A 13,638-nucleotide genomic window follows, 5' to 3' on the forward strand; every position below is an offset into this window, starting at 1 on the left:
AGCCAGGCACTGTCTCCTCCAGTTTGGTGCAAGGGCCCATGCCAGGTTTTCCAGTGTGGTTTCCCAGGTGCTGAGACAGAAAGCTGTAGCTCTGGCTGCTCCCAGCCGTTTTCCAAGGGTGACCCAGAAAGGGATATTGTAACACAGAAGCGTTTTCCTGGTGCAATGGGGTCACAAGCCCATTGTGACAAACCTCTGGCAGGATTTGTGTGTTCGTTGTTTGGGGTTTTTGCATGACTCTGATTTAAACCAAATTTTAAGAGCATGCTGTCTTTTTAGGGGCTGAGCAGAGGCGTTTATCCCAGCCTAGGAGAAGGCAGCCTCCCAAACCCTGTTTCTTGATCAGCAAACTTGCTGATAAAGAGGGGAGTGATCTCCAGACATCCCAAGACTGAATGCTATGTGAAGCTGAGCCCCAGCAGAGTTTGGGTGGGGTTTTTCTCACCAGCTGCAGGTACTCCATGCCCGCACAGAAAGTGCTGGATGAGGTTTATCTGTTTACATTTTAAAATCCTAGCCTGGAGGAGCTTCTCCTAGGAGAGGGAATGAGAGCTGCACCCATGCTTGTGGAGAGCCAAGCACTGCATCGCCCTTTAAGTTTTGCCTTGTGTCTTGGCAATGAATTTTTCTGAGATATCTCAAGAGCTGTAACTAGTGGAGTCCCCCAGGAATCAGTGCTGGGCCAGTGCTGTTCAGCATCTTCATCAGTGACATTGATGAGGGGACAGAGTATGCTCAGCAAGTTTGCTGATGAAAACAATCTGGGAGGCTGGGCTGATGCAGCTGAATGCTGTGCAGCCGTCCAGTGAGACCTGGACAGACTGGAGAGCTGGGCACAGAGGAACCAAATGAGGTTCAACAAGGACAAGTGCAGAGTCCTGCATCTGGAGAGGAATAATAAACTGTGCCAGTACAGGCCGGGAGGTGATCTGAATCACAGAATCAACCAGGCTGGAAAAGACCTTCAAAATCACCAAGTCCAACCTGTCACATAATCCTTCTAATAAACTAACCTAAGGGATCTGGTAGTGCTGGTGGATAACAAGTTGTCCATGGCACAGCAATGTGCTCTTGTGGCCAAGAGGGCCAATAGGAAGAAGTGTGTGCCCAGCAGATCAAGGGAGGTTCTTCTCTGCCTCTACTCTACCCTGGTGAGACCTCATCTTGAGTACTGCCTTCAGTTTTGGGCTCAGGAGGGACAGGGATTTGCTGGAGAGGTTCCAGCAGAGTGCTACAAGAATGAGTAGGGGACTGGAGCACTGCCTGATGAGGAGAGGCTGAGGGACCTGGGGCTTCTTAGTCTGGGGAAGAGAAGACTGAGAGGATATTTGACAAATGTTTATAAATATCTGAGGGCTGGGGGTCAGGAAGGAGGGGACAGGCTCTGCTCACTTGCTCTCTGGGATAGGACAAGGAGCAATGGATGGAAGCTGCAGCACAGGAGGTTCCTCCTCAACATAAGGGGGAACTTTTCACCTGTAAGGGTCACAGAGCACTGCAACAGGCTCCCCAGAGAGGTTGTGGAGTCATCTCTGGAGACTTCCAAGGCCCATCTGGAGGCATTCCTCTATGACCTGATCTAGATTGGTCCTGCTGTGGTAGGGGGGTCAGACTCGATCATCTCTTTGGGTCACTTCCAATCTGTGACATTCTGTGATCCATACCTGATTTCCTGCCCTTTGCAGAACTCAGGCATCCAGAGTGCACATATCCTCTCCCTGACAATGATGGAACTGATGGAGTAGCTGAAGAAGGGCTCCATGACCCTAGAAAGTGTCCTCTGCTGCTACATAAATAAAGTGAGTGACCTAGGCTAGGCTCTGAAGTGTTACATTCATCGAGCAGAATCCTGAACTACAGCAGTTATTCTACAAGCTAGCAAAAAGAAGTGCCATTGTCCTCATCAAGCCTCTTCCTGCCTCACCAGGGGGCCACCAGGGCCCCCAGACCTTATATCCCACTCCAAATCACTCAGTGTGCACCACAGGGACTCGCCAATTATGCCAGGAGGCAGATCCCCCTGCCTAGTTGGGCAAGCTTAAGGCTTCTGCCCTTCCTGGGGCTGATTATAAAGAGGAGTGGGCAGGGAGGGCGAAGTGGTCACACCGGGGGTGGGAGGAGATTCTGGCAGCACCCGGGTGCTCTGGGTTTGGGAGGAAAAAGTGTGGGGGAAAATGCAGTGTGGGGTGGGACAAGGGCAGATATGGTGGAAAAGGGGAGATGGTGCTGAAAGAAGGGAAATGGAGGTTGGAGATGAAAAGAGGAGGATGGGAGAAAGGGAAGGAGGTGGAGAGGAAAGGAGGAAGATGGGGGGGAAGTAGGAGATGGAGAGGAAAGGAGGAAGATGGGGGGAAGTAGGAGATGGAGAGGAAAGGAGGAAGATGGGGGGAAGTAGGAGATGGAGAGGAAAGGAGGAAGATGGGGGGAAGTAGGAGATGGAGAGGAAAGGAGGAAGATGGGGGGAAGTAGGAGATGGAGAGGAAAGGAGGAAGATGGGGGGAAGTAGGAGATGGAGAGGAAAGAAGGAAGATGGGGGGAAGTAGGAGATGGAGAGGAAAGAAGGAAGATGGGGGGAAGTAGGAGATGGAGAGGAAAGGAGGAAGATGGGGGGAAGTAGGAGATGGAGAGGAAAGGAGGAAGATGGGGAAGTGAAAGTAAAAAAAAAAATAAAGAAAATTGGCCTGTAGTGTTTGCATTGTAACAGCCTCTTTGTGGCCAACCCTCGGTCATTTCTGCTTGGAGTAGTAACCAGACATCTTCAGTGGCTCACTCTGTTGGCTGAAGAAGAGCAAATCACACCTGTTGAAGAGGAAAAAAATGAGGGAATAAAGAGGAAAACTAAGAAATAAAAATGAGAACTAAAACCAAGTGGTAACTATGTGTATACAAAGTGTGAAGTCTTTCAGCAAGGTCTCCGTGGGGTGTGTTTCTGTGTGACCTGAACTAGATGCCATGGTCCTGCTCTGGCAGAGGGGGTGGACTCAAGTCTGGAGTAGACTGCTCAGTGCAGACATTATTGCTCTCTACAACTACCTGAAAGGAGGTTGTAGCCGGGTGGGGGTTGGGATATGGGAAAAGGGATAGAGAATTTAGAGTGTGGAAAGCTGGTTAAATCATTAACTATGTGAGCGCTGATATAAAGCAGCATCAATCAGATAAACACAAAGGAGGTGGATTAAGCTTGAGAGGGTCTTGAAATACTCTCATGGAGAAGAAGAATTCTGTATTCAGAGATGTGAACATTGGAGACTCCAGCCAAGAATGTGACCCACAACTGATGCCAGGTGGATGAAAGGTAGAGAGGTCAGAGTGAGGAAGACGTCGACCTTCCTCCCAGAGACCCCAAAAGACGACCACCAGGTGGCAATGAGCATGTGTAAAGAGGTGGGGCACCATGGAAACGAGTTCCAGGAACTGACTCTAATAACTCCCCCTATTCCCAAAACTAACTGTAATAACCCTACCCCTGTACTGAATAGGTATGGTTTTGTAGCATCAATATTCACCTGAAGAAGGTGAAGGTGTGCAAGGGCTGTGGAGGATGACCTTCCCTTGCCACCCAGCGCTGATTAAACATGCCTTACCTGATAACACTCTGCGTCTTGTGAGGTCTCGTTTTCTGTATGTCAACTGGTCTCTTCCACCAGGCACCCAGTGACAGAACAAGAGGACACAATCTGAAGCTGCACCAGGGCAGGTTTAAGCTGGATGTTAGAATGAAGTTCTTCATAGAAAGTGTGATTGGCATTGGAATGGGCTGCCCAGGGAGGTGGTGGAGTCACCATCCCTGGAGGTGTTTAAAAAGTCTGGATGTGGCACTTAGTGCCATGGTTTAGTTAATTAGAACGAGTTAGGTGATGAGTTGAACTCGATGATCTTGGAGACCTCACCTTGAGTACTGCATTCAGTTTTGGGCCCCCCAGTTTAAGAGGGACAGGGATCTGCTGGAGAAGGTCCAGCAGAGGGCTACAAGGATGATTAGGGGACTGGAACACTGCCTGATGAGGAGAGGCTGAGGGACCTGGGGCTTTTTAATCTGGAAAAGACTGAGGGGGGATCTAATAAACGTTTATTAGGAGGGCTGGGGAGGGACTATTTAGAAGGTCTTGTAATGACAGGATGAGCAGTAATGGGTTTCAATTGGCAGAGGGGAGATTTAAACTGGGTGTTAGGAAGAAGTTCTTTGCAGTGAGGGTGGTGAGACACTGGCACAGGTTGCCCAGGGAGGTTGTGGCTGCTCCCTCCCTGGAGGTGTTGAAAGCCAGGTTGGATGAGGTCTTGAGTGACCTGTTCTAGTGGGAGGTGTCCCTGCTATGGCAGGGAGTTTGAACTAGATTATCTTTGAGGTCCCTTCCAACCTAAACCATTCTGTGATTCTATCTACCTCGCTGGGCTGGGCAGAGATGCTGCAGTCACTCAGTATCCTTACATGGTCACAAACAGGTCTGAGTTATGCAGCGAGTGCTGGCTCCTCACCCTAACTCTCCTTCCTCTGTTCAGCACAGAGCAGGAATCATGTCCATTGCACAGCCCAGTTCATGGAAGATGCCTGTGCCTGGAAGATGCTGTGCCTGTGCACGCAGCTCCTGCCTCATTGGAGTCTGCCAAGCGACTGTGACTATCTCAGGCCAGGAGCAAAGACTTTTCAGCTGTCCTCTGGTGGGGAAGATGGCAGCTCACTATTAGCAGGTAGACTGCCCAGGTAGTATTCCTGTCCAGATCTGAGCAGGCACAGACCTTGTTTTGCAAAGTAAGGATAGTTCCCCTTGTTTGTATATGCCTCCACATCTTTACAAGGCTGAATGAACTCCAAGTATCCTATTTCTAGAAGGAATTCCCCCATGAACACTTTCACTCTGCATTCCAGCTGCTCTTTGCGGGTAGCTCTCAAAGTGACTTACTGTTCCTCCTGCTCTCCCCTCTCCTGCATCCTGGCGGTCATCCATCAGATCTCAGAATCTCTCAGCATTAGCAACCAGGACCCAGCATCCATGTGGAAGCCCACACTATGATCCAACAGATACTGAAGTGGAGTGCTCAGCTGCTCACAGCCCTGCTCTGCAGCTCAGCTGGAGCCTTCCTGTATGCTGAAGTGGATGAGGTGGAGACAGGTCCATATAGAGACAGAAAAGCATCAGGGAGACAAAACACATCTTTGGACCAGATGTAGTGGTCTCTTCAAAGAATTTAAAGAGCAGCTAAGTGCCTTGGCTTGGCAGAGAGTAGAGCATGTTCCTGAATAAAACTCAGGGTCCTTCTCAAGACAGGTTGTCCATGATGTCTGCTGGCATTGCTGCAAGAACATAAGGGAAAAGTAGAGTGGGTGCTGTTGAGAGCAGTCTGTTGAGTTCAAGTGATGAAACTCAAGGAGAGAAAGGCTTTAGTAGGACATAACTTTAGGTTAGCAAGAAACTTCTTCCTCCACACCTCCTCCAGGCCAGTAAGATTCCCCTGTTTTGCAGAGTGCTTATTCAGTTGCCTGACACTGACCAAAGTCCAGGCTTCAGCCTGCTGGGAAAATAAGGAAGAAATCCTGCTTGGGCCAAAAAAAGCTTTGTTTTCTCTTGTTTCTCTCATCTGCAGCAAGGAAATTCTGGCTGCAGTCTTTGCTTAGGTCATTTTTCTTCCTTCCTCCTGATTTTAATAGGAATTTATGTATGTTCTCCTCAATTCATGTTTCATTTTACAGCCAGGTAAGTAACTGAACAAGGCTGAGAGACTGAGCGATCAGACAATCTACCTTTATACATCTCTGCCTGGTTTTGCAGGGTTTGTTTGGGGTTTGCTTTTTGGTTTTGTGCAAATCAGACTTTGTATAGTCCCAACACCAGGTGGATGAAAGGTAGAGAGGTCAGAGTGAGGAAGACGTCGACCTTCCTCCCAGAGACCCCAAAAGACGACCACCAGGTGGCAATGAGCATGTGTAAAGAGGTGGGGCACCATGGAAACGAGTTCCAGGAACTGACTCTAATAACTCCCCCTATTCCCAAAACTAACTGTAATAACCCTACCCCTGTACTGAATAGGTATGGTTTTGTAGCATCAATATTCACCTGAAGAAGGTGAAGGTGTGCAAGGGCTGTGGAGGATGACCTTCCCTTGCCACCCAGCGCTGATTAAACATGCCTTACCTGATAACACTCTGCGTCTTGTGAGGTCTCGTTTTCTGTATGTCAACTGGTCTCTTCCACCAGGCACCCAGTGACAGAACAAGAGGACACAATCTGAAGCTGCACCAGGGCAGGTTTAAGCTGGATGTTAGAATGAAGTTCTTCATAGAAAGTGTGATTGGCATTGGAATGGGCTGCCCAGGGAGGTGGTGGAGTCACCATCCCTGGAGGTGTTTAAAAAGTCTGGATGTGGCACTTAGTGCCATGGTTTAGTTAATTAGAACGAGTTAGGTGATGAGTTGAACTCGATGATCTTGGAGGTCTTTTCCAACCTGGTTGATTCTATGATTCTGTGACTCAATTATCTATGGAGGTCCCTTCCAAACCCTAACATCCTGTGATCCTGTGATTTCCAGCCTGGGAGAGATGCTGTGATGCTCTTCTTTAGTGGAAGATTTCAAATTAGAACCCAGCTAATTTGGTGAGAATACTGGGGATTACAATTTGTCAAAACTGAGATGTCTGAAGTGTGGCTTATGAGAAAATGAGTGAGACAGAAATCCAGGGCAGAAAATCGTCCCAGCAAGAGACATCTAAAGTTTATAGGTTAGTTCTGAATAATGAGTGCCACAGGTTTGAGGAGGTTGATATTTTTTCAGTTTGAAAACTCAATGTAAAGGCTGTTTCCTTTCTTCCAGTGCCCTCTGTGGAGTGGAGTGAGATGTGTTGAAGTAGCTCTAGAGAAAGGGGATGCACACAAGTGTGTCTGCCAGTTCATGCTGGTAGATCATAGAATGGTTTAGGTTGGAAAGGACCTCAAAGATCATCTAGTTTCAACCCACTGCTATAGGCAGGGACATCTCCCACTAGAATAGGTCACTCAAGACCTCATCCAACTTGGCCTTGAACACCTCCAGGGAGGGAGCAGCCACAACCTCCCTAGGTAACCTGTGCCAGTGTCTCACCACCCTCACTGTAAAGAACTTCTTCCTAACATCTAATTTAAATTTCCCCTCTTCCAGTTTGCCATGCAAAGCCCTGTCACGGAGTTGCTCAGCACAGGCTGAAACAGATGAGGATGTGCTCCCTCAGCACCACCAGAGGTTAGCACAGTATTATTCAGGGCTATGCAGCCAGAGATTATTCTAAGAGCTCAGGAATCATTGTGGCAGGGCTGGGATGTCTCCATAGAGATCAGCACAGAGAGCTACAGCCTACTTTCCTCATCAGGTGTACTCTGATACCCAGAGCATCATGTGCCAAGCTAATGCAGAGGCCTCTGCATGCAAGTGCAGTGTGGTGTTGTCCCAGTCTGGAGGAATTCCAGGCGTGGAAGGTTCAGATTCTCGGTCACAAAACTAAGGCACAAATGGTGTCAAATGCATAGGCTAGCTTTATTGCATTCACACAGCTTACACACACAAGGATTAGGATGGGGAGAATCATAGAATCATAGAATCAACCAGGTTGGAAGAGACCTCCAAGATCATCCAGTCCACTGTATTACCTAATCCTTCCAATTAACTAAACCATGGCACTAAGTGCCTCATCCAGCCTCCTTTTAAACACCTCCAGGGATGGCGACTCCACCACCTCCCTGAGCAGCCCATTCCAATGGGAGGGGGTTTTGAAACAAAAATAATACATATTTTATAATTCCTGCCTCATTAATTGCCACAACTAATTCAGAGAGACACAGAGAACTGGGAGGAAATGCATTAAAAACACAGCCATGATTTTTATCTAGGTGACAGAGCACCTAGAAGCTCTCTGCTCCTGTAAGCACATGTGAACCCTGTGGAATCAGCTGGGTGATCCTCTAGCTTGTTCCCAAGAAGGGTCATGAGATTCCCATAACAATGTCTCTCTTCATTTTGTTGTTTTCTGTTGCCACAGTCCCAAAGCTCAATAACTCTGCCATTTTCTAGGTCTGCCCAAAACCTCTGGAGTCAGCATGGAGCAGTGGCAGTAATGTGATTTGTTTATTTATCTGGAGGCTTTTCCCCTTACATATAGTGAGAGATTCCCAAAGTTTCTAAGCAATAGCTGTGAGCTCAGTGAGGAATTCAGGGTTGGAAAAGCATCATATGGAAATAAAGCAGCTGAGTTTTTCTTTGGAAGTCAGTCTCTGCAAGGACTGATAAGAGCTCAAGGCAACAAATGTTCATTTGAGGTCTCTACTTACTGGAGGATGGGGAGGAAAAATGATCCCTTGTCCTGCACTTTCTAAGCAGAAATAGCATGAGAAGAGCCCCTACAGATGAGGCCTTGTTTCTTCTTTTCATTTCTCAGTGCAAATCCTTCCTTTCAGACTTTAGGTGTTATTGTCAATGGCGGAGACCATGCTCCAACAAGGATCTTAGGGGTCAGAAAATGTAGTGGTGAACTCTTTGGCTTAGGTAGGTTTAGTATTAACTCATTTGGGATCTGGAGCACAGAATAACACATGTACTGAAAAACTGAGTCCAGTGCTGTTCACAAACTGATCATGCTCCAAGGTGACTTTATTGTGGCCTTTCAGTATCTTAAGGAGGCCTATAAGAAAGCTGGGGAGGGACTTCTTAGGCTGTCAGGTAATGCTAGGACTAGAGGAAATGCAGCAAAGCTAGAAATGGGTAGATTCAGATTGGATGTTAGGAAGAAGTTGTTCAGCATGAGGGTGGTGAGACTCTGGAAGGGGTTGCCCAGGGAGGTGGTGGAAGCCCCATCCCTGCAGGTGTTTAAGGTCAGGCTGGCTGAGGCTTTAGACAGCCTGATGTAGTGTCAGGTGTCTCTGCCCATGGCAGGGGGGTTGGAACTGGATGATCCTTGTGGTCCCTTCCAACCCTGACTGATTCTATGATTCTCTTTAAAACCAGCTCAGCTCTGTGTTCGTATTTTGTTTTTACTGGCTGGCAACTCTCTCCATAGCTCTGACAGTTGGAAACTTTCATACTTCCCATGCTGTTTATTCACTTCTAATTTATCCTCATTTTATTACTGTCCTTGAGCTTAAATAGTGAGTCTCCTCTCTGGTATTTTCCACTGCTGCCCTCGTTCGCGATCTATTTATAAAGAGCAATGGTATCCCCTTTCAGCTGGTGTTTTGCAAAGCTAAGGAAGCTGAGCTGCTCTGGTGTCCTCCCACAAGGCAGGACCTGTGTCTCCATAGGACACTCCTGCAACCCTGCCGAGCAGAAACATGCCCCTAGCCTGCACCACACAGCCTCCACCAGTGCCAGTCACTCAGTGGACACACACACTCGTTTGCAGTAACTCTGACGTGTTGTAGGGCAGAGGGAAAGCTCCGTCTGGGTCACTGGGCTGATACAAGTGTTTGGGTTTGTCTTTTTTCAAGTGAAAACAGATTCTTCCCTTCCCCCCTCCCTGGAGGTGTCTAAGGCCAGACTGGATGGGACTCTGGCCAGCCTGATCTAGGGTAGGGTGTCCCTGCCCGTGGCAGGGGGGTTGGAACTGGATGATCCTTGTGGTCCCTTCCAACCCTGACAGATTGATTCTATGATTCTTTCCTCCCCCTGAAAAACAAAACAAAACACCAAACAAAGCAAAACAAAACAAAACAAAAACAAAACAAAAAGAAAACCCAAAACCAAACCAACATCAAAGCCAACCAAAAAGAAAACTCTCAGAAAGGTTTATTAGCCTCAGAGATGTTCTCTACTGTTTTTCTTCAAGGGAACCACATCATATTTTTTTGTCATCTACTGCAAACAAGAGATGATTCAAATCTTTTGGCTAGCAACCAGCTTCTCTCTCAGGCAAGGAAAAACTAAAGTCAGGTTATCTCCTCTGACTCTATTCCCAGGAAACCCATCTCAGTTGTTGAACTTTCAGCAGGAGGAATTAAGACTACAGAAGGAAATTGAAGTCAGGCTGAAAAGTAGCTCCTAGTACAGAAATCTTGGAGTGGCAGAACAGGGGTAGGACTATGTGAGAAATACGTCTCTGTATCCAGCCTACAGCTGCAGCAGCAGCCAGAGTGTGATACACTGATGTCTACTTACTAAGACAAAGTGAAACAGCTCTTTGAGGTTGGATTCATTCAGTGTCTGATGTTCAGCAAAGCTGTGGTAAATCAGGCAACATGTCTAGAGCTCTTTTGGGTTTATAGTGCAAGCCTGAAGCTGTTCCTGCTGCACTGGGGGGAGGGGGAGCCCAGTTTGACAAGCTTGCCTAGCTGTCTCTTGCTGCTTCTTACTCTTACCTGTATCCTGATGCAGAATGAAAGAAGGCTTTGTGACAATATTTTTAACCCATGTCTGATAGGTATTTTATTGTTGTTGTCTTTTGCCAAAAGAACCCAACTCTTTATTCAGGTGGACATAATTCTTCAAACTGCTGTTGATCTCCAGTCAGTAACATTCAGGCAGAACTGTTCATGGGGAGGACCTGGGGTAATACCCAGAGAAATCACCTCGGAAATGTCCCCTTACGTCATTAATGTCTCAGTCTGGGCAGCACATGGTGTTCTGACAGGAAACACAAGGGCAGAAGAATAAAAGGTAACAAGTTGTCCATGGTACAGCAGTGTGCCCTTGTGGCCAAGAGGCCCAATGGGATCCTGGGGTGCACTAAGAAGAGCATGCCCAGCAGATCAAGGGAGTTTCTCCTCCACCTCTACTCTGCCCTGGTGAGACCTTATCTTCAGTTTTGGGCTCCCCAGTTTAAGAGGGACAGGGATCTGCTGGAGAAGGTCCAGCAGAGGGCTACAAGGACGATTAGGGGACTGGAACACTGCCTGATGAGGAGAGGCTGAGGGACCTGGGGCTTTTTAATCTGGAAAAGACTGAGGGGGGATCTAATAAACATTTATTAGGAAGGCTGGGGAGGAACTATTTACAAGGTCTTGTAATGACAGGATGAGCAGTAATGGGTTTCAATTGGCAGAGGGGAGATTTAAACTGGGTGTTAGGAAGAAGTTCTTTGCAGTGAGGGTGGTGAGACACTGGCACAGGTTGCCCAGGGAGGTTGTGGCTGCTCCCTCCCTGGAGGTGTTGAAAGCCAGGTTGGATGAGGTCTTGAGTGACCTGTTCTAGTGGGAGGTGTCCCTGCTATGGCAGGGAGTTTGAACTAGATTATCTTTGAGGTTCCTTTCAACCTAAACCATTCTATGATTCTATCTACCTCGCTGGGCTGGGCAGAGATGCTGCAGTCACTCAGTATCCTTACATGGTCACAAACAGGTCTGAGTTATGCAGCGAGTGCTGGCTCCTCACCCTGACTCTCCTTCCTCTGTTCAGCACAGAGCAGGAATCACGTCCATTGCACAGCCCAGTTCATGGAAGATGCCTGTGCCTGGAAGATGCTGTGCCTGTGCACACAGCTCCTGCCTCATTGGAGTCTGCCAAACGACTGTGACTATCTCAGGCCAGGAGCAAAGACTTTTCAGCTGTCCTCTGGTGGGGAAGATGGCAGCTCACTATTAGCAGGTAGACTGCCCAGGTAGTATTCCTGGCCAGATCTGAGCAGGCACAGACCTTGTTTTGCAAAGTAAGGATAGTTCCCCTTGTTTGTATATGCCTGCACATCTTTACAAGGCTGAATGAGCTCCAAGTATCCTATTTCTAGAAGGAATTCCCCCATGAACACTTTCACTCTGCATTCCAGCTGCCCTTTGTGGGTAGCTCTCAAAGTGACTTACTGTTCCTCCTGCTCTCCCCTCTCCTGCATCCTGGCGGTCGTCAGATCTCAGAATCTCTCAGCATTAGCAACCAGGACCCAGCATCCATGTGGAAGCCCACACTATGATCCAACAGATACTGAAGTGGAGTGCTCAGCTGCTCACAGCCCCGCTCTGCAGCTCAGCTGGAGCCTTCCTGTATGCTGAAGTGGATGAGGTGGAGACAGGTCCATATAGAGACAGAAAAGCATCAGGGAGACAAAACACATCTTTGGACCAGATGTAGTGGTCTCTTCAAAGAATTTAAAGAGCAGCTAAGTGCCTTGGCTTGGCAGAGAGTAGAGCATGTTCCTGAATAAAACTCAGGGTCCTTCTCAAGACAGGTTGTCCATGATGTCTGCTGGCATTGCTACAAGAACATAAGGGAAAAGTAGAGTGGGTGCTGTTGAGAGCAGTCTGGTAAGTTCAAGTGATGAAACTCAAGGAGAAAAAGGCTTTAGTAGGACATAACTTTAGGTTAGCAAGAAACTTCTTCCTCCACACCTCCTCCAGGTCAGTAAGATTCCCCTGTTTTGCAGAGTGCTTATTCAGTTGCCTGACACTGACCAAAGTCCAGGCTTCAGCCTGCTGGGAAAATAAGGAAGAAATCCTGCTTGGGCCAAAAAAAGCTTTGTTTTCTCTTGTTTCTCTCATCTGCAGCAATAAAATTCTGGCTGCAGTCTTTGCTTAGGTCATTTTTCTTCCTTCCTCCTGATTTTAATAGGAATTTACGTATGTTCTCCTCAATTCATGTTTCATTTTACAGCCAGGTAAGTAACTGAACAAGGCTGAGAGACTGAGTGATCAGACAATCTACTTTTATACATCTCTGCCTGGTTTTGCAGGGTTTGTTTGGGGTTTGCTTTTTGGTTTTGTGCAAATCAGACTTTGTATAGTCCCAACACCAGGAACAGAATGTGAGGTCTTAAGGTCACATCAGTTGGCCTCTTAGAATATTTGCTTTGGAGAAATCAGCCCCAGGAGTCCAGGCATTCGTTTCAGACAAGTTCCAAGGGAGGAGGTAGCTGAAGCATCTAAAAGCAAATGTTTAACAAATAGAAGAAATTAAAACACATGAGCACAGCAGAGCTCACCCTTGAAACACAAAAAAGCAAGATTTAAGGTTGGTACTTCTTTCACTCTGATACTGCTGCATAAATCCTCAGCTCTCCAAACAGTCTCAATCCATTCTCTTTTATCTTCTTTTCCTTCTTCCCTTCTCCACCTCTTTTTTTTCTCCTTCCCCATCCTTTTTTATTTCTCTTCTTCCCTCCCTTTTTCCCCCTTCCCTCCCCTTTTTCCCCCCTCTTTTTTCCCCCCTTCCTTGCCCCCCACTCCCCTATATGTTTTTTTTTCCCTTCCATTACTGTTCTCTTACTTTGCACTCAAATGACCTGGCCTCTCCCCTGCCCTGCTTGCCCATGGTGAGACCAGAGAAGAGCCCAGCCCAACTTCTCGCTGTAAGCTTTGTGCCCACCCATGGAGCAGATAGGAATATCCCAGTCCTTCACTATCAGGGCACTGAACAAACTGATGTCACTCGAAGCAGACAGACCTGTGCATGATGAAAGAAGTAGCAATGCTCCTGGACTTTTTCTCTACCTTGCTGGTCCAGCTGTAAGCTCTAAGTAGGATCAATATCATCGACATCGACAGGCTGGAGAGGTGGCCCCAGGCCAACCTCATAAAATTCAACAAGGCCAAGTGAAAGGTCCTGTACCTGGGTCAGCACTATCCCAAGCACAAATCTAGGATGGGTGACAAATGCCTGAGAGCAGCTCTGAGGGAAAGGACCTGGGGGTCTGCAGTGATGAAAAGCCCAACATGAGCTGGCAGTGTGAGTGCAGCCCAGACAGCAACTGTGTGCTG

This window comes from Pogoniulus pusillus, chromosome 8, assembly GCF_015220805.1.
Source record: "Pogoniulus pusillus isolate bPogPus1 chromosome 8, bPogPus1.pri, whole genome shotgun sequence".
Lineage (NCBI taxonomy): Eukaryota > Metazoa > Chordata > Aves > Piciformes > Lybiidae > Pogoniulus > Pogoniulus pusillus.